General features: G+C 46.2%; 1 protein-coding gene across 6 annotated transcripts in view; it reads right to left on the minus strand.

The window, feature by feature from the left end:
• The window catches only part of LOC117770404 (zinc fingers and homeoboxes protein 2-like), an 80,742-nt gene that overhangs the window by 18,006 nt on the left and 36,770 nt on the right, over positions 1 to 25,966 (minus strand). Inside the window, exon 1 of one of the 6 annotated variants that reach the window (XM_034599841.1) lies at positions 14,780 to 15,055. The exons of the other annotated variants lie outside the window; for them this stretch is intronic. The gene's annotated coding sequence lies outside the window, so the exon portion shown is untranslated. Of the gene's footprint in view, positions 1 to 14,779; positions 15,056 to 25,966 lie in introns of those variants that run through there. 6 annotated transcript variants of the gene reach the window in all.

Here is a 25,966-nt window from a genome sequence, read left to right on the forward strand (position 1 = left end):
GGAAATGAGAATCTCAGACGGAGCTGCGGGCCGGAGCATTTCATCCGGGCAGCGGCGGCGGCCTCGCTTCATGTCGACGAGGAACAGCACTGTCGCTGCCAGCTCCGGAAAAAATACAACAGTGTCATGTTTTGCTGCCTCACTGGATCGGCCCATCCGACTCCAGGCCAACTTCTGACGGGGGGAGTCAAGCCGCTTGGCTGCGTCCCATTCGTCGGGCTCGGCTCTCCTCCGCGCAGCCTTGTAATTACTCGTACAGTGTTTGTGCACGGGGGAGCGTTCGCAGCGTAAACTCAGTAATTACGGGGAAATAATAAAACTGCAGCAGGGACAACAGTGGTTTTCAAATTAGCGTCAAAGAGGCAGGTGAGGTTCGACCAAAAAATAAATCTGATCCAGATCCACTTCAGATAGAAACACTCAGTATCTTTAGAACTGAACAGTGGTGTGCTAAGAATACCCCCCCCCCCCCAGGATGCCTCTGTTCTAGGACCAGGATGGGACACATCCTTCCTCTGAAAGTGACACTGAACCAGGATCAGCCGGGTGACGCCGGGTCCACTGCAGCTTTAAAAAAAAAATCCCATTCACCTACATGAAGGTTAAAGCAAATCATCCGTCAAACCACAAAGTGTTTCATCCCTTTGACTGTTAAACTGAGACGAACAAGGACGTTCCAGAGACTAAAGGGTGTCGAGGAACCATAAAACAACTCGGGGAGGAGAAGGAAGGTAATGAGGAAACATCCTGGGAAATGAAATGACAAATTAGGAGGACGAGAGGCAGATCGGAAGGAGCCAAGTGTGCTAATAGGAGGGTTAAAGACGTTTTACTGGAACAAGGGCAAACTGGAGGGGACGAGGGGACGAGGGGACGAGGGGACGAGGGTCTGCAGGGAGGAGGAGCTCTGCACAGAGAAGGCTTCAGTGGAAACTAACTCCAACAACATGGATTCTGATGAACTCATGATATCAACCTGTATCACGTATGATTCACAGTTTCCTCTCTGAAATGAAACCTGTAAACTACTCGACTGACGATCTTTCACCAGGAGAAATCACCAAAAGGTGTTTGGTCCTCAAGCCGTCTGTCCTGACAGGCTGCAGTCATGTGACATGTTCTCTGAAGAACTCATAACAACCTGATCTGGCTCCGGGTGGTTTTTGGTGAGTTCCAAAATGTGTCAGTGTTTTCAACGAAGGCCAAGAAACTTTCACAAGTAGTTCGGTTCAAAACAAAACAAAGTTTCTGTGGCCTTCCCCGAAGTTTGTCTTTTCTGTTTTCCACCAGAGGTCTGTGTCTCTCTGTAGAAACAGGACATAGAGTGATGTCGGTATCGAACCGGCACAAAACTGGATAAACAAATCACGCCTGACTCAATAAGACCTTTGACCCCACCCACTTCTTTCACTGGACGGGATGGTGAGATGTAAACGACCCAACAGGAAGAACGTCCCGGGAGCAGAGGAGCGACTGAACGCTAAGAGGCCGACATCGCTCTGTGACCCCCCCCCCCCCCCAGTCGTCATGCAGCTCCATGTGTGTGTGTCCACAGCTCAATATAAGTGTGTGAGAAGCTGAATGATTGATCAAAGGTTCCTTTGTGTGGGCACCTCGTGCTGCTAATGCATCATTAACACAGCTGCTGGATGCTCATCGGAGAGCACCGGGCTATTTCCAGCAGCTTCCTCTTCAGCTTATAGATCCAAATCTCACTTGTGTTATATAAGTGTTCTGTGAAACCTACCGAAAGGACAGCATGACTAGTTTCACCTCAGGTTGTTTTGCTGGCCCTGTTACAGGAGGAAACCAGGCCGGGCTTTTACCAGTAGCTGCAGTCTGTTGGAATCACCCACCTGGGAACTCCTGACACGGGACTGGAATTACAGACAGAAACTCTCTGCTGGAACAATCTCTCCCCGCTGAAAGAGAATTCGTCCTAACGGGTTCGAAGTTGTTCTTCATGATACAGATGGAAATCGAATCCAGTCTGATCCAAGCACCTGATATTGATAATGTGACAATAGCTTCAACAGCCAAACACAAGGAAGCGTCAGAAAGTAGAAACCTGAAGGTGAACGAAGGTTCAGAGAGCAGAACCACTTCCTGTTATTCTGCAATCATTCTGAAGATGGCAGCGTTCGAGTCCGGGGTGCTTTCGCTTCGTTTCTGGATGGAGGGAGGAAGTGGAGACGTGTTGTTTATCTAGACCACGAGTATGAATGTGTGAATGTGTGAATGGCAAACTGTACTGTAAAGTGCTGAGTGTCATCAAGACTAGAAAAGCTCAATATAAATACATGTATTTACAGTCTGTGGTCGAAGCAGCAGAACCTCAGAGACAGAACGAACCCAGACGGAAGGAGGAAGTCAAATCAAATAGAAATTCAGTCTTTGTACGTTTGAGTCAAAGGCAGCGGCTCGATGTCTCATCATCGTGAGAAGAGCTGGTACCTGACGGCAGCAGCAATGAGCTGTCCTGCGTTGTATTTAGCTGAGGAGCCTCTGGACGCATTCCAAGGTCCCTGAGTGGGTCGGGGGCCCAAAGTGGGGCCCACAGACCAAGGCCGAATGACTCTTTAAGCATTAGGGTAACTTGGAAGAGTTCAACGGCAGCGGAGAGCAGCGCAGCTACATCACTGATGGATCTTGTGAGACCATTTGATGTGCCGGTGAGAACAAAGCTGGCTTTTCATTGGCAGAGAACCTTGAGAGGCCGGGTAATTGGAGCGTGGCTCTGCAGCCTCGTGCCGACGCCAACGTGCGTCGACTTGGCCGAACCCTTGAATCAGGGAGCATCTCAAGGTCGAGGCTGCAGAGCCGAGCATGAGCGACATCAATCACTCCATTCATCCCTCCATCTCTCCATCACTAATGTGTTATCGTCCATCGCTGTGATGCTGACGGCTCTTATTTAAAAGGCCTTATTGTGAAACATGCAATATGCAACTTCAGCCACTAGGGATCTGCCCGTCAACACAATGTTATGAAGCAGCGAGGATCATGGGAATTGTTGTCCTCGCCATTTCTTGTCCCATAATCCTCTTGGTTCCATGGTGCGATTTCGCTTTATTGGGAGAAATGGTAATGAATCATCTCAAGAAACATTAAAATGACCTGGATCTTTTGGATTGGTTTTCTTAAATTATCCCAAATGTTTCAAGAAGTGAGTTTTGTCAAATCACGTCTGATATTATAAATCTGCCACCAGACAATTATAAAGTATTGACGCCTTGGTGTCTTTTTTTTATTTTGGTTTCACATTATCTTTCATTTCAGTTTATTTAAGTAAATAAAAAACCAGAGTCAGGAAATGAATCACAGAATTAATGTGAATAGATTTGTTTATGTTGTGGAAACGAGGGGTCAGAGGTCAAGATCGGTGACAATCAAGACACTACAACAACCCTACCCTAACCCTAACCCAACAAACACTGTCGTTTGTGGTAGGATAACAAATCTGGACCAACACACAAACACACAAACACACACAGACACACACAAAATGTCCGTGACCTCCAGCTGTCACGATGGACGAGTGCAAGAAACACACTTAAAGTTACACAAATACCCACCAGCATCACATGGCCATGGTTTAGGAATGCAACACACACACACACACACACACACACACACACACACACACACACACACACACACACACACACACAGACACACACACACATGACATTCTATCAATTCTCCCTCGGCAAAACTGTCTGCCCCCCCGTGACCATGAAATATGAATGAAATACAATTAGCAGCTTTAAAGAACTTCATCAAGGCCAAGGCCTCTGTCCAAACCCACCCCGAACCCCCCCCCCCACACGCACACGCACACGCACACACGCACACACACACACGCACACACGCACACACACACACACTTTTAGATGAGCAGATAAATAAACAAAAGTTACGGCGTCCTTGGACCGAGCGACCGAACACAGATAATCAAATCGAACATCAAATAATCAGACACACAATGGCTGTCAATTTTTACAAACATTGATTTTTTTGGGTCTTTTTTAAAAAAACAAATAGAAACTTTTTTCCCTTCACGCCTTAAATGTGAGTTCTGTGTCTCGGAGCGCGGCACTTTGCCCTCACGAGCCCGCCCCCCCGCCACCCTTCCATGCTAACGTTTAATGGATGCATGTGACTCATTAAAAAGTGAAGGGTGTAGCGGGTGGAGGGGGAGGCACAAAAAAAATTAGGAAAGAGACAGAGAGAGATAGAGACAGAGAGCGGTGCTTCATTTCCATGGTGTTACCACGGCAACAGCAGCGCAGGAGAGACGGCGAGGTGCCCTTCTGCCGTCGCAGCGCCTCGCCGCCGAATATTAACCAGGCCTGTACGCTCAGGTGCTAATTAGGAGAAGAGGAGGAGGGTGGAGGAGGTGAGGAGGAGGGAGGTCAGGAGGGAGAAGAGAGGGGGCGACAGTGAGAAAAGAAGAGCGAGAGAGGAGAGGTCAGGAGGGGGTAGAGGAGGAGGAGGGTTTATTTCTTCTACAAGAGAGAAGGAGAGAAAAGAGGAGGAGAGAGGAGGTCAGGAGGGGACAAGGAAGAAGAGAAGGGGGAGAAGAAAGTGGAGCGAGGTAAGAGGAACAGGTGGTGAAAGGAGGAAGAGGAGGAGGAGGTCAGGAAAGGGTGAAGAGGGCAGTTAAAGAAGAGGAGGATGAAGAAAGGAGAACAGACAGAAAGAGGAGTCAGGAGAGATGAGGTCTGAGAAGAGAAGGACAGAGGGAGGCAGGAGGGACGAAGGTAAGAGAGGATGAGAGGACGAAAGGAAAAAGGGAGGTATAGGTAAAAAGGAGGAGGTCACAAATCTGAGAGGATGAATCGGGAGAAAAGAAAAGAGGGAGGAGGTCAGAGGAACAGGTGAGTGGAGGAGTAACAGAGAACTGAGGTGAGTTGATATGAGAAAGTCCAGAGAAAAAGGAGTGGAGATGAGAAGAATGAAAAATGGAGGAGGGCAGATAAGAACCTCCGAGGATCAAGCTCACGGTTAAAGCTGCGTGCGTACAGGACGCCCGGTGGTTCACCTGGTTGAGCAGAGTCTTACTGCAGCAGCCACAGGTTCGATTCTGACCCTTTGAGCTCATATTAAACTTTGTCCTGTCAAATGAAAGTTATAAAAAAAATCGATCACGTTTAGTTCAGAAAGTCTCCACGTCTGGAGAAAGGATGAATCTCCAGTGTGTCCCTGGGAAAAGTTCCCTTGAGCAAAACCCCAGCTGCTGCCCGACAACCCTGGGGGAAGGCCGCTGCAGCTGGAAACAGGAGCAGGAGGTGGAGGTGGAGGTGGAGGAGGTGGAGGAGGAGGAGACAGTTGCAAAGGCCATTTCTAAAGCCGGAGGTCAGAGGAACATCTCTGTATTCAGGGCCGGTGCAGATCAGCTTCATTTCCCTGAGCACGTTATAAAAACGTTCTGAGGCCAAACACGGCGTCATCGCTGGAACCTCCAGAGCAGGTGACAGCCGACTGCTCCGCAGGAGGTGAAACGAGGAGCAGAGGTGAAACATCGAGGTCGACAGGGAGGAGACGCCCTCCTGATCCAGAGTCTGATCAACCTGAGCGAAGGTGTGGATGGATTCAGGAGGAGGAGTCGCAGCTCCTCCTCATGGACAGGAGGGAGAAACGAGAAGTAAAGGACAAAGGAGAAGTAGGGAGAAATAAGGAGGGAGAGGAGATAAAGATGAAGGAGAGATGAAGACAAATGAGGACAGGAAGGAGAGACACGCAGAAACAAGGAGGGAGGAACAAAGAGAAACAAAAGCTAGACTGTGGAGAAAGGATGAAAGGAATGAGAAATACAGAGAACAGAGGAGGAGACGTAAGGATGAAAAGGAAAAGATAAAGAAAAGAAGGGAGGAGAAGGAGGAGGAGAGGGAGTGAATTATGGGAGTCTCGTCCTCTGTGAAGACGTCAGGTTGATCTGTTCTGCTCAGAGAGGTCAGAGGAGGACAGAGAGGAGGTGAAAGAGACGGAGGAGGGAGGGGAGGAGGGAAACAAAAGAGAGGAGGAAGATTGAAGGGAGAGAGAGAACAGGGGATGAGAGGAGGTGTAGAGAGAGAGAGAGACGGCTCAATAAAACATGCATGAGGCATTGTGTGTGTGTGTGTGTGTACACTTACATATGTATATGTGTTTGTGTATGTGTGTGTGTGTGTGTGTGTGTGTGTGTGTGTGTGTGTGTACACTTACATACGTGTTTGTGTGTGTGTGTGTTTGTGTGTGTTCATATGCACAAGTTCAATTTAGCGTGTGTGCCTGATTAAGCCTCTCGTGCATATGCATGTCCTCACGTCACGTGGACATATTTCCAAGTGTATGCGTGAGTGTCTCCATATATGTATGTGTGTGTGTGTGTGTGTGTGTGTGTGTGTGTGTGTGTGTGTGTGTGTGTGTGTGTGTCCTCAGCTAACACAGCCCGTCTCCATCCAGCCATGAGCTGCTATAAGCCTGAGAGACTCTGCACAGACTTATATTCACTTGTATATAGGTCAGTGCAGCCGGTCCACGCCGACAGTCAGAGCGCCGCCTCACGACATTTACCACGAGTCACCGTGACAAAACATCACATGACTATTAAAGGAAAGGAAAGTTTCAGGAGGAACCACATAAACATTAGAAAAGAAGAAATAAATGAGAAGCTCCCAAAACCAGCGACAGTGAACGCATCAAAACCAGCGACAGTGAACGCATCAAAACCAGCGACAGTGAACGCATCAAAACCAGCGACAGTGAACGCATCACAACCAGCGACAGTGAACTCATCAAAACCAGCGACAGTGAACTCATCAAAACCAGCGACAGTGAACTCATCAAAACCAGCGACAGTGAACGCATCAAAACCAGCGACAGTGAACTCATCAAAACCAGCGACAGTGAACGCATCAAAACCAGCGACAGTGAACGCATCAAAACCAGCGACAGTGAACGCATCAAAACCAGCGACAGTGAACGCATCAAAACCAGCGACAGTGAACGCATCAAAACCAGCGACAGTGAACTCATCAAAACCAGCGACAGTGAACTCATCAAAACCAGCGACAGTGAACTCATCAAAACCAGTGAACGCATCAAAACCAGTGACAGTGAACGCATCAAAACCAGCGACAGTGAACTCATCAAAACCAGCGACAGTGAACTCATCAAAACCAGTGAACGCATCAAAACCAGCGACAGTGAACGCATCAAAACCAGTGAACGCATCAAAACCAGCGACAGTGAACTCATCAAAACCAGTGAACGCATCAAAACCAGTGACAGTGAACTCATCAAAACCAGCGACAGCATCAAAACCAGCGACAGCATCAAAACCAGCGACAGTGAACGCATCAAAACCAGCGACAGCATCAAAACCAGCGACAGCATCAAAACCAGCGACAGTGAACGCATCAAAACCAGCGACAGTGAACTCATCAAAACCAGCGACAGCATCAAAACCAGTGACAGTGAACGCATCAAAACCAGCGACAGTGAACGCATCAAAACCAGCGACAGTGAACGCATCAAAACCAGCGACAGCGAACGCATCAAAACCAGCGACAGTGAACGCATCAAAACCAGTGAACGCATCAAAACCAGCGACAGTGAACGCATCAAAACCAGCGACAGTGACAGCATCAAAACCAGCGACAGTGAACGCATCAAAACCAGCGACAGTGAACGCATCAAAACCAGCGACAGTGAACTCATCAAAACCAGTGACAGTGAACGCATCAAAACCAGCGACAGTGAACGCATCAAAACCAGTGACAGTGAACGCATCAAAACCAGCGACAGTGAACTCTTGTACTTTAAACCGTGTTCACGCAGTGAACTCCATATTAAAGTCTTGGACTCGATGCTAAGCCGAAGCAGCTTTGTCTGATAATTGGTATTTAACAGATGAACTAATACTACGACATGTTCCCAGTCAGTTGATGGGAGTTTTCAGTGAACTGTGGGAACACTGGGACACCAACACAGGAAGTGTCACCGTTACTGAGGACCTATGCACTCAGGCTCCTGTAAGGAGCTTTGGATAAAAGGTTCCACCAAATGGCATATTTTAATGGCACACTAATTCCTTTATGGGGATTTAGTGAAAGGACTTAGAACTTTCTATTAAAAAAAGAACATTTTATTTTGGGCCTGTGTTTTGTAGGATAATCTGAGCCATAGGCAGCCGGCGGTTTACTCTGACAAAAGATTACTCGGAGGTATTTCACTGAGTTTACACAGAACACAGACGCATCATGTTTATATCCACAGGAGCTGCGTCATGTTGGAAATGTCCGTTTTAAACCACACACGTGGGGAGAAATGTGGGTCTCTGTGTCTTGCTCAAGGACATTTCATCATGTGGACAGAGGATTGAACCCCCGACCCTGTGATTATCAGCTCTACCTCTCGAGCCGTAGCCCTCGGTGTCCTCACAGCTCTTCATAGAGAAACCCTGGTACCAGTTTGGTGGGAACGAACTCGGCAGCACAGCGTCCTGAGCTCAACCCTTGGAATGAACTGGAACGCCGACTGTGAGCTGAACCTCATTATCTGGAACCAGTCAGGTTCAACATCTGCTGGACGGACTGAGACCAGAGGACAACTATGTGTGAGTGTCCTCGTACTTTTGTCCAGGGATGAAACGGTCACCGGTTTTACGATTAACCACGATAAAGTCCCCGATGGTTAGTATCGCAGTGTGTAATTTAAATGATCATCATAACCGCGGTTATGATGATCATTTAAATTTCACACGTTAATATTAACAATCATGAACTTTATCGTGGTTAATCGTAAAAAACAGAAACCGTTTCATCCCTGGACAAAAGTACGAGGACACTCAAACATTTGTGTCCCTTTGTCCCGACTTGACATTTGGATCGACCTCCGATAAATAATGAAAATGCTATCATACATTTTATTGGTAATATTTATTATATCAACATTAAACTAAAGTTTGTGTTGAAGTACATTTTAACAACCGTGCTAATACTGTTTCCCTGTCGTCTCCTGGTTGCTCGTGTTTCCTCCGACACGCTCACGCAGGATTACAGCAGATCCAGCTTCCTTCCTGCTTCTTACTCGCACTCCTCAGGAATCCAAGCTCCTTCCACCGCTGCTCCGGATGAGTCCGACCAAAATGCAAATGTAAATGTAAGTAACCGTCCAGCGATGGTACTTGTGAGCATAAAAGCGCTGCTGGGGGTATATTGCATTCTTTGGTGGCGAGGGTACGGGGGCGGGGGCTTCACCCTCGTCCCCCTGAATAGGCAGGATGGGCGACCTCGCCGGAGAGAATTCCATTAGTGTTGGTTTGTGTGGAGGGTTTAACTGTCACATGGGCTGTAATGCTGCCTCAGAGGCTCTTTACAACCTGCCAAGAAACATTTGTGGAGCCGGGCGTGGAGGGGGAGCCCTGCTGGGCGAAGAAACTCCACAGAAAGACTCGTAATAAACTTTTATCAGTCACAGTGCGTCGCTGCTCACAGATTTATTCCTTCACATTACCTTCCATTCTGTGTCTGAGCTGTTTCACGACGCTGAGGTTAGAGCGCCGCTGGTTCGTCTGCACCACAACAAGACCGACGGGAGCCAAACCACCTCGGCTCCTATTTACAAATCAGACGTTCAGAGAGAATCTGAACAATTAAGAGGAAAATGATTTGATAAATTCTGATTAAGAGTCAAATATCCACACAGAGAAAAAGGTTTCACTACGAGATCAGCTTGAGATGATTAACTACAACTGACTGATCCTGAAGTTGAAAGTAGGTTGGTGACAGTTAGAGTTGGTTGTATTAAAGGAAACTGCGACACCCAGTGGCCGGAGGGTTGTTCGTGACGTACGTACGTACGACTGTTGTGAACACGATATCTGCAGAACGCCTCGAGGGACTCTCTGCACATTCAGTACAAGCATTCAGTCGGACTTACAGATGAACTGATTCGAATTTTGAGGTCAAAGGTCAGAGTGAACTAATGTGATCGTGACTGAAACGTCCCGGGTTAGTGAAGACAACCACAGGACGGTGATTCTTCAGGGCGACCGAGTGACTCATTCAGAGAAGAGGGGTTTGGGGTTAGAGTTTTTTGTAACGAGCAAAGTCACACATCAGAACCTAATTATGAGCTGTAATGTTGTTTCTATGTGATTGGCTCAATGTTAACATATAATCTCATTGTCAATAACTTGGACAAGCTCTTATCTCACTTATGAGAAACCTGAGGGACGTGTCTGAGATTAGCCGTGACGCCGAGACACGCACACACTTTATCTTGTTTACTGTCGGGGCTCTGCGGTCGACCTAAACCCTGTTTCCATGGTAATATTAGGATTATGCCATGCTGAAATATTACGAATGTTGTTTATTCGTGTATGAATCAATCGGATATTGCCGATGCTCTGATTGCACTGATTTCTGAAAGAGCTCCATGCGTGTGTCGCTTGTTACCGCTTCTCTTCTCCTCTGCCTCGTTCTCTTATTTATAATTTTTCCTCTCATTGTGATGAAAACTGTTTTCATCATTCAGCCCGTGGTCAGACATGCTGCTCCTCTTCTGCCTCTTCTCTAAAACATGTGCATGGAGGCAACTAAACTCTTCTTGTGCTAAATCCACAGTCTTGCGCGAGGAGGCCAGAGGTCGGAGTCGGCATTCAGTGCCTTGCTGAAGGGCCCTTGAGCAAGGAGGTTTGAACCTGAGTCCTCCAGCGGAAGAACCTCTCCTTGCTCCACACTCAAGGCCAAACTACTAACCAGGGGAAAGTTAAATAAATAAAATGAAAGAAGCATAAATAATCACTGGTGAGCACAGAGCAGCATCGTATTCTGATTTCAATGTGGGGGAAATGAAGGAAAGGAGGAGAGGAGGAGAGGAGGAGGGGAAGAGAGAGGAAGGGAGGAGAAGAGAGGAGAAGAAGAAGGGGAAGTAAGAGTGGAGAAGGGGAGAAGTGATTGATTAGGAAACACAAAAGAGTGTGGAGGCAGGATGGAGGGGGAGGAGGACGAGTGAAACAGGGAGAAACAGACGAGGAAGAAGACAAATTGATAAACACGAGGTCAGTGACACACACACACACACACGCACACGCACACACACACACACACCTCTTTTCATCCATCAAACTGCTCCTCATGCTCCTCATGCTCACCTGCAGTACCATCTGACAACAGGAGGAGACGCCGCCTCCTGCTCAGGAGCCTCCTTCATCTGCGGCCACGCTCGTGTCCGACTTACAAACCACGAGTCGTGTTTAACAGACGCTGACCTCTGACCTCAAGATCATCAGTCGAATCATTTAAGAAACGTTAAATCATTTCCAGCTGGATCCTGTTGGTCGTGTTTCCTCAAACCAGCGTCAATCTAACCAAACTCAGCCTGATCACAACCAGAGCGTTGTTATGGCGAGCGCCTGTCGAGGAGGCCGGGCGCTGCTTTTAAGGTGGAGTAGTAAGTTTAACCAGCTGGGTCAGATTCTGCTCTGCGGGGGAACGACACAACTAAAGAGCCAATCAAAACCAAAACCTAACATATCTTCACTTTAATGAATAATGTGAGTAACACACACACACACGCACACACACACACACACACACACACACACACACACACACACACACACACACACTCCTCCATCTTTAAGACTCAGTGAAATATTCAAACCCAGAAAGTCTTGTTTTTTTTATATCAACTGACTTTTAAAATAAATCAAATGAATGATTTATTTCCCCGAGGATCTTGACCAGAGAAGCAGAAGTTAACGTGTCGGCCCGTGGGGTGCAGGTTAATGAGGTTACCGTTCTCTCAGAGAACCTGTCTTCTGGTTCCAGGAACGTTCTCCTGCCTCAGACTGGAACCTGTGACCTGCAGGTGTTTGTGCTGATGAGCTGCTTCAGCTTGTTTCTGGATGGCGTCGCTCAGAGGGGGTCTGGAGGTTTGGAGGTTTCCTCGTGTGCTCGCTCGCTGCTCGGGACGGCTGCAGCTCTTTCAATCAAATAAAGTGATTATGAATATGCAAATTGAGTCATTTACTAATTGTCGCAGCCAATATCCCCCCCCCCGCATGTGTGGCTCCAGATTAAGCAGAAATTTTGGGAAAACTCATTTTGAGCGGCGAGTGAGAGCTGCCGTTCACAGTGATGTTCGAGGGTGAAAGGTTCCAGGGACGCCCCCTGCAGGCGGTGACCTCCGACCTCCGACCCCTCCGACCAAACCTACATTTTTCCACAAGCAAAAATTCCTTTTCAGAAAAGAGTTTGAAAAAAATCGACTGTTCGACATTGTGCTGACGAGAAGAGTTGTTGCCATCGGTTACTGACACTCACTGACTTTATTTACTGTGGAGGAGACACACACACACACACACACACACACACACACACACACACACACACACACACACACACACACACACACACACAAGGAGGGATTGAGAAACACATTAATATGCATGCACGGGGTATGGGAAGCTTGTAGGGATGCTCCCTCTCTCTCTCTCTCTCTCTCACTCACACACACACACACACACACACACACACACACACACACACACACACACACACACACACACACACACACACACACACACACACACACTACCTTGACTCCATTTGGTTAAATGTTTTGTTAAAGAGGAGTAAAACCAGGGGAAGGAGGGATAAGAAGGAAGCGGGTGGAGGGGGAGATGGGGTATTTGGGGGGGGGGGGGGGGGTAACTCAGAGGAGAAGGAGGGATGGAGAGAGGGGAGGAGGTAAGGCAGGAAAAGAGGAAAGGAGGAGATGGTTTAGGTAGGAGGAGAGAAACAGAGAGAGGGGAGGAGGATTTTAATTGAGAGGGGAAGGAAAGCAGGGAAGGAGGTAGGAGATGATTTTGGTAAGAGGGGAGGAAGAGAAGGAAGAAGAAAGGGACGTAAAAAGGAGGAGGAGAGGATGGAAGGAAATGAAGGAGTGATATTGGGGAGAGAAGTGAGGAAGGAAAGGAGGTAGGAAACAGGAAGGAGGAAAAAAGAAATTAATTTCACATATAGAGAAATAAAGAGATGAAGGAGGGAGGACTGAAGGGAGGAAGAAGGAGGGGATTCAGAAAAGAGGAGATGAATGGAGAGAGGAATAAAGGATGTGAAAAGGGAAGGGGGAATGGAGGGATAAATTAAGGAGGGAAGGAGGAGAGATAAAGATGAGATACAGGAGAGGAAAAACTGAATTGAGACCAAAAAAGGAGGTATAGGAAAAAGGGAATGAGGAGGTGATTGAATGGAGGGAAGGAGAAAGGAATGAAGGGAGGAAAGAAACATGGACAAGGGAAGGAAAGAGGGAAAGAAGGGAGATGAAAGAGAGATAAAGATATGGAAGAAGGTGTAAGGGGAGAAAAGAGGGGAGAAGAAATGATGGATGAACGAGGGGGAGGAAACAAAACGACAGTAAACAAGGAAGAAGTAAAAGAGGAACAAGAGGGAAGGGAGGGAAGAGGAGGAATGGAAAAAGAAGAATTGAACAAAGGGAGGAGGGAAGGAGACAGAAAGATAAAAGAGGATTGAGGGATGGAGGAAGAAAACTCAGGAGGAGAGGAGGAGAGGAGGAAGGAAGGAGAGAGGGAACAATGTGTGTCACGAGACAGGAGGAAGGAAGGAAGGAAGGAAGGAGACAGAGGAATGAAAGGAGAGAGGAGATGGAGGGCTGGAAGGAGGGAGGGAGACAGGGAGGAAAAGGCACAGAGGGAGATGACGGAATAGGGTGCGTCAAGAAAAGGGGAGGAAGGGAGGAAGAAAGGAGGGAGGGAAGGAGGTGGTGGAATGGAAGACAGGAAGGAGAAGAATCAGGAGGAGACGAGAAAGGAGGGGAGTCCCGAAAGAAGGAAGGAGATGGAGGGCTGGAAGGAGGAAGGAAAAAACAAGGAAGGACGGATAGGAGGAGAGGAAGAAGAGGGATTATTGGAAGTTACGAAGGTGGCAGAGGCAGAAGGAGGTGTGTCACGAGAGGAGAAGGAGTAAAAGAGGAGTAAAAGAACAGGGGCGGAAGGAGGGAATGAGACGAAGGGGTGGAAGAAGACTGCTCAGGAGGAGAGGCAGAGGGATTAAAGGGAGACACGAAGGAGGGGTGTGATGAGACGAGCAAAAGAAAAGGGGAGAAGGGAGGAGGGAGGAGGGAGGAGGGATGGAAGGAGGGAGGAGGGAGGAGTGAGGAGCTGAAGGCCAAATAATGGAGCAGCTCATCTCATGGTGAATTTGAATGGAGGCTGAATTAATTTAAATCTCATCACGGCCCGCCCTCTAATACCTTATCAGTTCTGCACGGAGACAAGGGACGTAATCGCATTAGAGCCGCCACTCTGCTCTGCTGCACACACACAGACACACACTGAACCAACACACACACACACACACACACACACACTGAACCAACACACACACACACACTGAACCAACACACACACACACACTGAACCAACAGATACACACCGACTGTACCTGTGCTGGTATGTGTTGCTTTTTTCAACACACGCACAGATACACTGTCCACGGGTGTGTGTGTGTGTGTGTGTGTGTGTGTGACTTCATGCTGCATGTGCACGTGCATTTAAAACAAAAAAACACACACACAGGGTGTAGAAATGCCCCCATGAGTACAAGCAAGACAACAGCACGCATGTAAAAACACACACACACACACCAATTCTGTGTGTGTGTGTTTATCATCTAAAACACACACTGTGTGCCAACATCGGTGCTACAACACAGCGTACACACACACACACACACACACACTAGCAGAGCAGCCTTCCAGTTACCTTCTAGGGGAAAAGGCTCATGGGAAGTTATGCGCTCGGCTGTTGACATTGGCTGAGGCGGGACGAGCAGCTTTACAGCGCCGACTCCTCACGCTGAGATGTATACACACACACAGACACACACACACAGACACACACACACACACACACCTCGACCACGGCCAAAAACTCACACACACTCTCCAGACAAGATGGCGGTGAGACGACAGCCTCTGTCAGCGAGCGTCAGTTTGATGGCGACCGATAAGGAAAAGGAAAACTCCGCCCAGAAGATGCTGGGGATTCAGGGCGGCTCCATGTTTTCATTCCATGACTCTGATCAGGGTTCGATGTGCGTCTCTCAGGCTTCTCACCTCAGACGACCACCGGACTGATACCTGTTCCAACTCCGTGACTCGTTCCAGACGTTCTCTGTTCCTCAGGAGGGAACTTCTCTTGTCTTCTCAGAAATCTAAAGCCGCTCCGCTCGTCCGTATTAACTGAGCCGGTTGTGTTTGTTTTTCATTCCAGTGGATAAATGGACAGACATGAGCTTCTCCTCCAGTTTCAAAACTTGAACTCAGTCACTTAGCCTCTGGATGGAAATCACCTCATTCACATGGATTCTGCTGATGCACCAGATTCTTTATCGATTCCCTGAACGAGGCCTGAACAGGACTTTTGATTTTTCTCTCTGAGAGTCTGAAGCTTCATGTTTGTTCCATAGTTTCATGTTATCTGTCTGACATGCGTGCGTCCTGTCGTCATCAGGACGTGGGCTGAACATTTCCACGGCTACAGGTCGATTCTCATAAAAACCTCAGTCTCTCTTTCGGTTTCTTTAACCTACAAAATATATATTTGTTTCTCTCTGTGTGAAAATCAGATTGTCACGGTGCGTCCTCGAACTCACCAGCCACTTGCTCCAACTGAAGAAATACTAATGCATTTGTCCGGAGACACAGATTTCATCATGTATGTCAAAATACTTTTTACTGACAGAATATTTCATTATTATGAAGACGTTGAGATTTAAAGGAGCTGAAGAAGAAAACATCCTTAAAATCAGGTCAGTGGGAGGAGAGGAGTGGAGGAGTGGAGGAGGAGTGGAGGAGGAGTGGAGGAGGAGTGGAGGAGGAGAAGCGTTAAGGTCGCACCTGACCATGGCGACGGTTTCTAAACTAATTGTACGTTACAGCTATTTATCATTTGTTGAGAAATGTCACACTTTCATACTGAAGAGAGAAAATACTGATTCCATGAAGAGGAAACGTTAAGTTCACAACAGTCGACTTAATGGTGACTGTCTTTGTATCGGAGGAGAATCTAAATCCACGATGAGGTCATGCCACAAGTCGCCATTTTACACGAGATGCTCTTTACGCCGGACGTGACGAAGAACAAACCCGTCAATCGGCCGACTACGAAAAGGTCAAAGGTCAAAGCCTCGGTGTGATTGTGATTCACGGGACTGACGACAGTCGAGCTCTTTGAGCTGCTGGGGAAACAGCAGCAGAAGAGCAATTCAAATAATAATTAAATTTAGTGTTAAGTTCAAAGTAAAGATTTCCTGTTAAATTGTAATTGGATCAGTTGAAATGAAAACTCAGTCGTTAAACACGAGACGTAAAGAATGAACCTTTGTTCTGAACCTTTTCTTTTAGATCCCGGCTCACAACGTGGCGCTGGTCCAACGCTGGATGTGTCGTAACCAGAAGATGAATCAAGCAACAGTCACAGAAGTTCTTTGAATTCCTCGAAAGAGGCAGAATGTTGGAGGGAGAGAAAAACAACCCTCATCATCAGGAACAGATGGTTTACATTTCTTCTCCTTGATATAATTTGTTTAGTCACAATTTCCATGTACAACAGAAACTCTGGACGACAGAGCGGCTCACTGCTGACGTTTATACTTATGCAACACGTTGAGTCAAATTAAAGCTGGAAAAACTGTTTATAAAGCAACACGGGATGGAGGGACTCCGTGGTCACGTCTCCGGACCCGTGATCAAACTCTTTCAGCCTCTTTCAGCTGCACATTTTGGTCACATCTGTAAAAAGTCCACGAGCAGCTGCAGAACAAAGAGGAGGATTTAACCAGAGCCAGAAGTTCCTCTGAGGAGGTGGAGGAGACCAAACGCAGAGAGAAAAGAGACGAAACAAGACTTGAACCAGGAATCTGTGACTTGACCTCATTTAAACCACTAAATACAAACAGACCTGTGTTCCTCTGGAGCTCAGGTTGTGTTGTTTCATTACAAATCAAACTGGAAGAAATCTGGAGTTTGAATCAAGGTCCAGTTTCATTTGGTCGCGTGGCGGTGGCGTCAAATCGCCTCCGTCAAGATGGAAGTCACGTCTTATCCAGTCTGAAGTCGCTTTATTAGGATGAACTCTTGAGATCTGGTTTTTAACTCTGTATTTGAAGTGGATGAAGGATTTTAGTCGTTGGACGTCTGGTTCTTAAATTATCAGAGAAACAAGCTGAGCATTGATTGATTGTTTTTTAACGTGAAGCTGCTTTATTCCTCTGAGGAGAATTCAGATAAAAACCTCCTGAACCATCAACTCTGAAGGAATGTAACCAGGAGAAGACTCCCATCATCCCACGGTTCTATTCTTCATCTCATTCTTTGGTTCACGACCCACAGCTCACAACGACGCCTGTCTATCTCCTGATCCATCTTCTCTTCACTCATTTGAGATTATTTGAGTTTTATTTCTACATTTCTTTGGGTTTCCATCCTCTGTTGCGATGTTTGACTGTAGATATCATCAACGTCGTCCAGCCCGACTTATAAATCAATAAATAACCCACAACCCGTCTGTGGCTTCCCCTCCAAACAAACATCGTGTTTCTGATGCTCTGAAAAACTGTTTCACTAAGAATTTGAGTAGTAAATTCCTGCGGAGGCTTCATTTAAAAGACATAAGATGACACATATTTCAGGATTACCGCACTGGCTCCAGACCGAAAACTTGTTTCCAAGAAAGAGAGGGAGAGAGAAGAGAGAGCGCACGTCTCCGCTCTGGCAGGTGAGCCGACTCTGAGGTCGGAACATTTTCATCGAAACCAGATGAACCTTCGAAGGTCTGATGAGACGGACTGCTGTACACACACACACACACACACACACACACACACACAGTGAAACACGTGCATGACCTAATGAACCAGCCAATAACATGGTGTGTGTACAAACTCATCAAACTGTGTGGGTTTCTCTGAGGTTTGTTCTCCGGCCAGCGAGCCGCTGGCAGGAATCTGTGCGTTTAAGCGGCCGACACACGTCAGCAGCTCTGATGAGCTCAAGTTACAAATGTTTTTACAAACCTCGTCGTCTTCTGAGGAAAACGTGGCCGAGGCCGGGGGGGAGCCGAGTTCATGGCTCCGTTCAAATAGAAATCTTTCCTTTTTGTGTTGAGATCAAAACTCATTCAAAGCTGTGAATGTCTCAGCAAATCCCACCAGTTATTGAACTGATTACTTCCCCTGGAATAAGGACAGTGTTGGTTTGATTTGTAATCTGGACACAAGCAGCGTATTAACACAGATGAAAGGACTTGATTTGGAACATTATGTCAGTTCAGTTCCTTTTCAAATCGCATAAAGAAATTAAATTCTGCTCTTTACATTCCTTCCTGGTCAGAGATCCATCCATCTACAGTCTGATGGCAAAATATAGAAAAACATAGAAATACATCAAATAAATATAATTTTATTACAAAAACTGTAGGTGAGGTTTAAATATCTTTGTTTTAAATAACATGTCAGTGTTACAGGTTCACATGCGAGTTAACAGCTCATACCTCCACATGTAAATCACACACAGACACACACGCATAAATATCAGTCCTCATCAAGATGCATGAATTAAAACAGACGAGTTCATCGTGAGACAAGAAACATCAGAAAGAGGTTTTTACGAATCGTTGCAGCAGAAAACAAACGTCCAGCAGGAGTCAGGGACACGCCCAATCCCTAACACACACATCCACACACACACACACACACACACACACACACACACCTTTTTTTATAATAAAGCTTCAGTTTTAAGAGATAGATTTCTTTGGTGCCGACTGAGTCTGAGATGGAGGAAGACGCTGTCGCTGCCAAATCAGTGTTTTCACAGCCTGAATCACAGCTTACCACTGATACTAGCTCAGGGACACACACACACACACACACACACACACACACACACACACACACACACAGAAACAAATTATACAGGATACCGAAGGAGGGATAGTGCGTGTGCACAGACACAACCACCCACATTCACATATAAACATGTTGTACTACACTACAAACACAAAACACACACACACACACACACAATAGTCCTCTGTGTGTGTTACTGAAATTAATTAGAAACACACACTGTTCACTGAGCCAGCGTCACGTACACAGAGGGTGTGATGCTCTGTGTCGTTTCCTCCACAACCATCACTAAAATGTCGTGCGTCCTTCTGTCGCCTCAGACCAGACGAGGTCGTCTACGTTCTCATGCACCGAGGACGCGTCACTTTGTGGTCCGAGCCGAGCCGAGCCGAGCCGAGCCGGGCGACCTGGTCTATAGACTACATAGAAATGGTCCGTGAAGTGAAGTGGAAGCTGCTCAGCCTGAGAGCAAAGGTCAAACTTTAAAAATGAACGATTAAAGAAATGAACCCGATCCACGCCTTCCACAACGGACGGCTCAGGGAAATACGCTGCTTCTTCTAAGAGCCGAGTTTGATGCTAGTGATCAGATGTCGGATACAAAGGCTCGGGCGTGTCCTCAACACGGAGCAGAACCTCGCACTAAAGATCGTGAAGGAGACCACCTCGATAACACCAACAACGTTCGTCCAAAACAACGTGCGCTAACGCAGAAGTGTCGGAAACCTGTATTCTGTGTGATGGTCAACAGGGGGCGACTCCACGGGATGTTTCTATAGAAGTCCATGAGAAAATGACTTTTAAAAACGTAATGTCAACAGCAGCTCACAAACGTGACGACTGAACTGGACGCAACAAAGTCGCTCAGTCGTCTTCCTGCAGCTTCCTCCTCCGTCAACACGCTGAGAACGACAGCGATGAAACAATCAACGCTATTTACTTCATCTGTGAGAGGCCAGAATGTTTGCTGTGCGCACACACACACACACACACACACACACACACACACACACACACACACACACACACACACACTTAAAAATCAGACAGGACACACACAAATTGTACAAACCCAGACAGACACACACCTGCATTTCTTTCTCTCTCCCTGCTTTGTCTCGTCTCATCCTTCAACACACACACACACACACAGAAGGCCTTCTTCTTCTTTGAGTAAAACATTTCCCTCTGATTCTTTTTAGTTTTGTCTGTCTGCCTCTCTCTTTCTGCCCCCCCCCATCCCTCCACCAGTGCAGTTTGGGCTGTTTCCATGGCAACGTGCCGAGTCCCATGGTCGCTGGAGGGAGCGAGCGCTACCCCGCTCGTCCTGCCCAAAAAACAGAAAATAAAATCTGCTAAACACTCCTTCAAAAAACTGAGGACTACAATCACTGTGTGTGTGTGTGTGTGTGTGTGTGTGCGTGTGTGTGTGTGTGTGTGTGTGTGTGTGGCGACCAAAAACCTCCAGTTCCAGTCTTTGTCTGTGAGACACAGAAACAATATCTCTACAGTTTACAAATGAATGATTATAGATCTTTGTTTTATCCTAATCATTATTATTATAATTAAACTTATCTAATGAGGTTTGATTGACAGTTTGGTGACGAGCCGATCGGAAGCTGGTGGAACTTCACGTGTTTATGACGATAGAAGCGTGTTTATGTCCCGTGACGGATTTCACACGCTAACGAGACAAGATTCTGGAGAAAAACTGACGAAGGCCAAAGACAAATAAAAAGACAAAAGTGATGACGAAGAAAGAAAAGTCTGTTTCACTTTCATTCATCTGTTCATTCAACAGGCAGCGAAAGAGAGGAGGAGAATGAAAGAGAGAAGATGAGGAGAGGATGAGAGAAAAGAGGATGAGGAGGAAGGACGAGGAGATGAAGCTGAAGATCGGTAGAGATGCAAACAAGGAAAAAGAGAAGGAGTAATCAGTGAAGAAGAGGAGGGAGGAAGAACCAGAGAGTGTATGTCCTTCCTTCATTATCACTCCTTCTTTCCTTCACTTGTCATTTAGCATTTCCCCCTCCGTCCTCCAACTTTCTCCTCCTCCTCCTCCCTCCATCACTCTTCTCCTCCCTTTGTCTCATAATCTTCACCCGTTTATCTCCTCCCTCGTCTCCTCTTTGATTTTTCTTTTAAACGTCCTACGTTCTCCCGCTGCGTCTATTTGTTTATACATCAATAATTTCTGGTGACAAACGGCGTCTTCCTCCTGGCTCGCACGCCGCCTGACGCCTGACACGTCACTTTCTTCTTCCTTCTCTTTAAAGGAGCGAGCGGTCGACGGGTAGATGTCGCGTTTCTTTATCTGCTCAGATAAACACGCCTCCCCTTCCCAAAACTAAAAGACAAAGGAGGATGTTTTATGAAATAAAATTTGGACGACTCTAAAAAAGAAGTAAATCACATGTACACTCAATTATGATATTGTTTTTATAGAGTTAACCGGACTCAGTAGGAACCTGGGAACATGTTTGATTCATGTTGGTTCCACCACAGGAAGCGGATCCAACACGGAGGCAGCTCAAGGTGCCTCGGCTCATTATACAGACATAAATTAAAGTTAATGCAACACATGCATATAAAAATATAGATTTGATGAAGAGGGGGCTCGACTGAAGAAGATCTGTGGTTTGATTTTAAAAGAGTTTAACATCCGCAGGTCAAATTAAACAGTATTTTAAATTGGTCGTCTTTAGATCAATTATTTAGATTATATAGATTATTAAGATTACGTAAAGCCTCCTACTGACACAGGCGTCTTGTGAAAGGTTTTATTGTGAATTAATTTACTGTACAACAGCTGATTGTTGAAATGCTACTACAAATTCCACCGTAGATCCACATGGTGGCGCTGTCTCTGTCTGTGCTGGTTTGTTTCCTCTCTGAGACTCTGAAGCTTCCTGTTTGTTCCATGTTTCATTTGATCTGTTTTAGTTTCACTTTGTAATTTAGACAGAATTCTTGTCCTGTGGTCATCGCCTACGTGGGCGGAGTCTACCTATACCGGACTCTGATTGGTTTATAGATGGTGTCTGACGTGGGCGTGTTGTCGGTGTGGGGGGTCATTAGGTCACCATGTTAACATCATGAGTTCAAATGCACCAAGTGAACGTCCTCTTGGTTCAAACATTATATCGTCGGAGGTGAAGACTGCAGCTGCTTCCTCTTCTTCTTCCTCTTCTTCTTCTTCTTCTCTTGTTTAATTATGTCTCTACTTCCTGTGATTGGTCCAAAAGTCCAAACTATCCAACAAAGTGTTTTCACTCTGGATCAGAACCTGGTTCAGTTTGATCCAGACCCAGAACTCCTCTTGGTCTGAGGAACCTTTCACACCTGATGTTCAGGTTCAGACTGAGCTGAAGAGTCTGAAGCTCTGAACCCGACCAGGTGTGATCGAGTCCTGACGACACTCAGGACTTTAACGACTACAATCAACGACGATAACGAACAATTTTGTACAAATGTTCATTGAACACAGAAAATCAGGACGTGTGTGAAACTCACTCACCTCCTCAGGTAACATATCTCCACGAATCTGTGTGTGTGTGTGTGTGGGTGTATCATTAACTGAAAGTGTGTGTGTGTGTGTCCCTCCTACTTGTGATACTAAAGACTAAAGCGGACAAGTGACATCCCATCAGCACCGTTCACTACATCACACACACACACACACACACACACACACACACACACACACACACACACACACACACACACACACACACACACACACACACACACACACAGAATCTGCAGCCAAGCAGAGAAAATAGTTTGGCTGCACATCCTGTACTGCCTGTTTAATCTCGACACCAAACTCTCTCTCTTTGTCTCAGTGTCTCTTTTTCACTCCATTTTGTTCCCTTTGTCCCTCTTTCTTTCACACACTTTACTTTCTCACACACACACACACACACACTCTCACACACACACACACTCTCACACTCACACACACACACACACAGCTCTCCATGTGGACAAAGCGTTCATTCAGAGGAGGTTTCAGTCAAGCGGCTGATCCAGATCTGACTGTTTTTATTCTTTTATTTGACTGAGTGGTTTTCACCTGGTCTACGTGATGATTGATTGGATGATGGTTTCATTATTTGTTTAATTGTTGTCTCTCTTCACCTGGCCAGGTTTCGGCTGACTGATCTCCAGGTTTGGTGGAGTTTGGCAGACGTGTTACCAAACTGGGTTGTCTGGTTTTTTTCCACCCTGGTGCTTGAATGTTTCTTATTTTTAAGATGTGACTCACTGGTGTTTTTCTTTTGTTTTATTTGAATGACAGATAGTTTTGGCCTACACACACACACACACACACACACACACACACCCACACACACGCACACACGCACACACAGTAAAGGTTGGTTATGTTGTGTTTTAATCATTTTCCCTTTATTTGTCTTCTTCCATGCAGCTCATGATCATTTAGTACATTATGAGTTAAATAGACCATAAAGCACTGACTGTGTTGGGGGGTGGATACCACATTGTGACTGGCAGCTAGAACCGTCCAATGGGTGCATGTGGGCGTGTCAATGAGCTTTCAGTCCTGGCTCCACCCCCTGCTCCTCCAAATATGGTTACTTCTTGTTTTTGAAAAGCAAGATGGCGCTGGACAAAATGTCAAACCTTTGTCGTGGATCCCGACGAAGGAAACGATTCAAACATTTATTTTACTTTCCATTAAAAGTGAATCTTTTCTCGGATGTTAAGACAGAAATGATTTTATTCTGTTCAACTGACGGTTTCGTTTGTTTGGACACAGACGAGCCTGATGCTGGTTTCCTTCCTGATGGTTTGGTCTGGATGATGATTTCAGTCAGACTGGTTTATACTGAAACCTTTAAACGAAGGTGGAGTCGTTCAGGTGAACTCTCTGGATTTCAGGGGCTCTGTTCCCCGAGCTCACTTTCTTGTTTTCACATTCACTGACTGGATGCATTTGCTGCATGTTTTCATCTCTGAGATGAAAGTTTAGAGAACAATAAAGGACGTTTACTGCCAGACTGTGATGCAATCTGTGTGTAAGTGTGTGTGTGTGTGTACAAATTCAGCGTCTTAATATGATGCAATGATGAATTAAATGAGTGTGTCTATAGATTGTGTCTGTGTATACATACGGCATGTGAGTGTGTGTGTGTGCAGTATGATGAAATGGGCGTGCGGAGCCGAAAGCAGCGACGCACTCTGATAAACACAGATACTGGCACAGGGGGTGTGTGTGTGTGGGAGAGAGAGGGAGTACTGTACTACTGCGAATGTGTGTACTGCTGGTGCGTGAGCGAGCGGGTAAACAAGTGTGAAAGAGAAAGACAAAGTGTGTGAGTGACTGAGGACTGTTACACATGCAAAGAGGAAGGAATCTTAGCAGGAGGTGTGTTAGCGCAGCAGGGGAGATGAACGCATGACTGTGTGTGTGTGTGTGTGTGTGTGTGTGTGTGTGACTGTGTGTGTGTTGACCAGCTGGTGTTCCACATGTGGACATATCCTACACAACCAGAGACTCCAGCAGAGAGTGTGTCAGTGTGTGTGTGTGTGTCTGTGTGTGTGTGTGTGAGGGCCTGCCAGTTGGTGGGTGTGTTATAATTGTGTAATGTACGTATGAGTCACTTTATTTGTGTTTGTGTTTGTCAGCACAGTGGGGATGTCACGAGATCTGGCGTTTGTGAACCAAGTCGACGCCAAAACTCTGACGAAACTTCTTTCAACAGCAAAGATACTGAAAGTAAAGACGACACAGAGGGAAGTGGAAATACTGAAGGAACCTTAGATACTGAAGGAACCGTAGATACTGAAGGAACCTTAGATACTGAAGGAACCGTAGATACTGAAGGAACCTTAGATACTGAAGGAACCTTAGATACTGAAGGAACCGTAGATACTGAAGGAACCGTAGATACTGAAGGAACCGTAGATACTGAAGGAACCGTAGATACTGAAGGAACCTTAGATACTGAAGGAACCGTAGATACTGAAGGAACCGTAGATACTGAAGGAACCTTAGATACTGAAGGAACCGTAGATACTGAAGGAACCTTAGATACTGAAGGAACCTTAGATACTGAAGGAACCTTAGATACTGAAGGAACCTTAGATACTGAAGGAACCGTAGATACTGAAGGAACCTTAGATACTGAAGGAACCGTAGATACTGAAGGAACCTTAGATACTGAAGGAACCTTAGATACTGAAGGAACCGTAGATACTGAAGGAACCTTAGATACTGAAGGAACCGTAGATACTGAAGGAACCTTAGATACTGAAGGAACCTTAGATACTGAAGGAACCGTAGATACTGAAGGAACCTTAGATACTGAAGGAACCTTAGATACTGAAGGAACCGTAGATACTGAAGGAACCTTAGATACTGAAGGAACCTTAGATACTGAAGGAACCGTAGATACTGAAGGAACCTTAGATACTGAAGGAACCGTAGATACTGAAGGAACCGTAGATACTGAAGGAACCTTAGATACTGAAGGAACCTTAGATACTGAAGGAACCTTAGATACTGAAGGAACCTTAGATACTGAAGGAACCTTAGATACTGAAGGAACCGTAGATACTGAAGGAAAGGAACCTTAGATACTGAAGGAACCGTAGATACTGAAGGAACCTTAGATACTGAAGGAACCTTAGATACTGAAGGAACCGTAGATACTGAAGGAACCTTAGATACTGAAGGAACCTTAGATACTGAAGGAACCTTAGATACTGAAGGAACCTTAGATACTGAAGGAACCTTAGATACTGAAGGAACCTTAGATACTGAAGGAACCGTAGATACTGAAGGAACCTTAGATACTGAAGGAACCTTAGATACTGAAGGAACCTAGCTACAGAATGAGCAGGATACGAAGTGTTAGGGTTAGGATGGAGGACAACAGGTGTGAAGGTGTTGACCAGCAGGACGTCCAGAGACAGGATATAACCAGTGTTTCCAAACCACAGCTGATTCAGTGTGGATCCATTATACTTTACTTCACTGTGTACTACCTCTATTTACAGATATAGTACTTCTG

Source organism: Hippoglossus hippoglossus, chromosome 11, assembly GCF_009819705.1.
Source record: "Hippoglossus hippoglossus isolate fHipHip1 chromosome 11, fHipHip1.pri, whole genome shotgun sequence".
In the NCBI taxonomy this organism is placed as follows: Eukaryota; Metazoa; Chordata; class Actinopteri; order Pleuronectiformes; family Pleuronectidae; genus Hippoglossus; species Hippoglossus hippoglossus.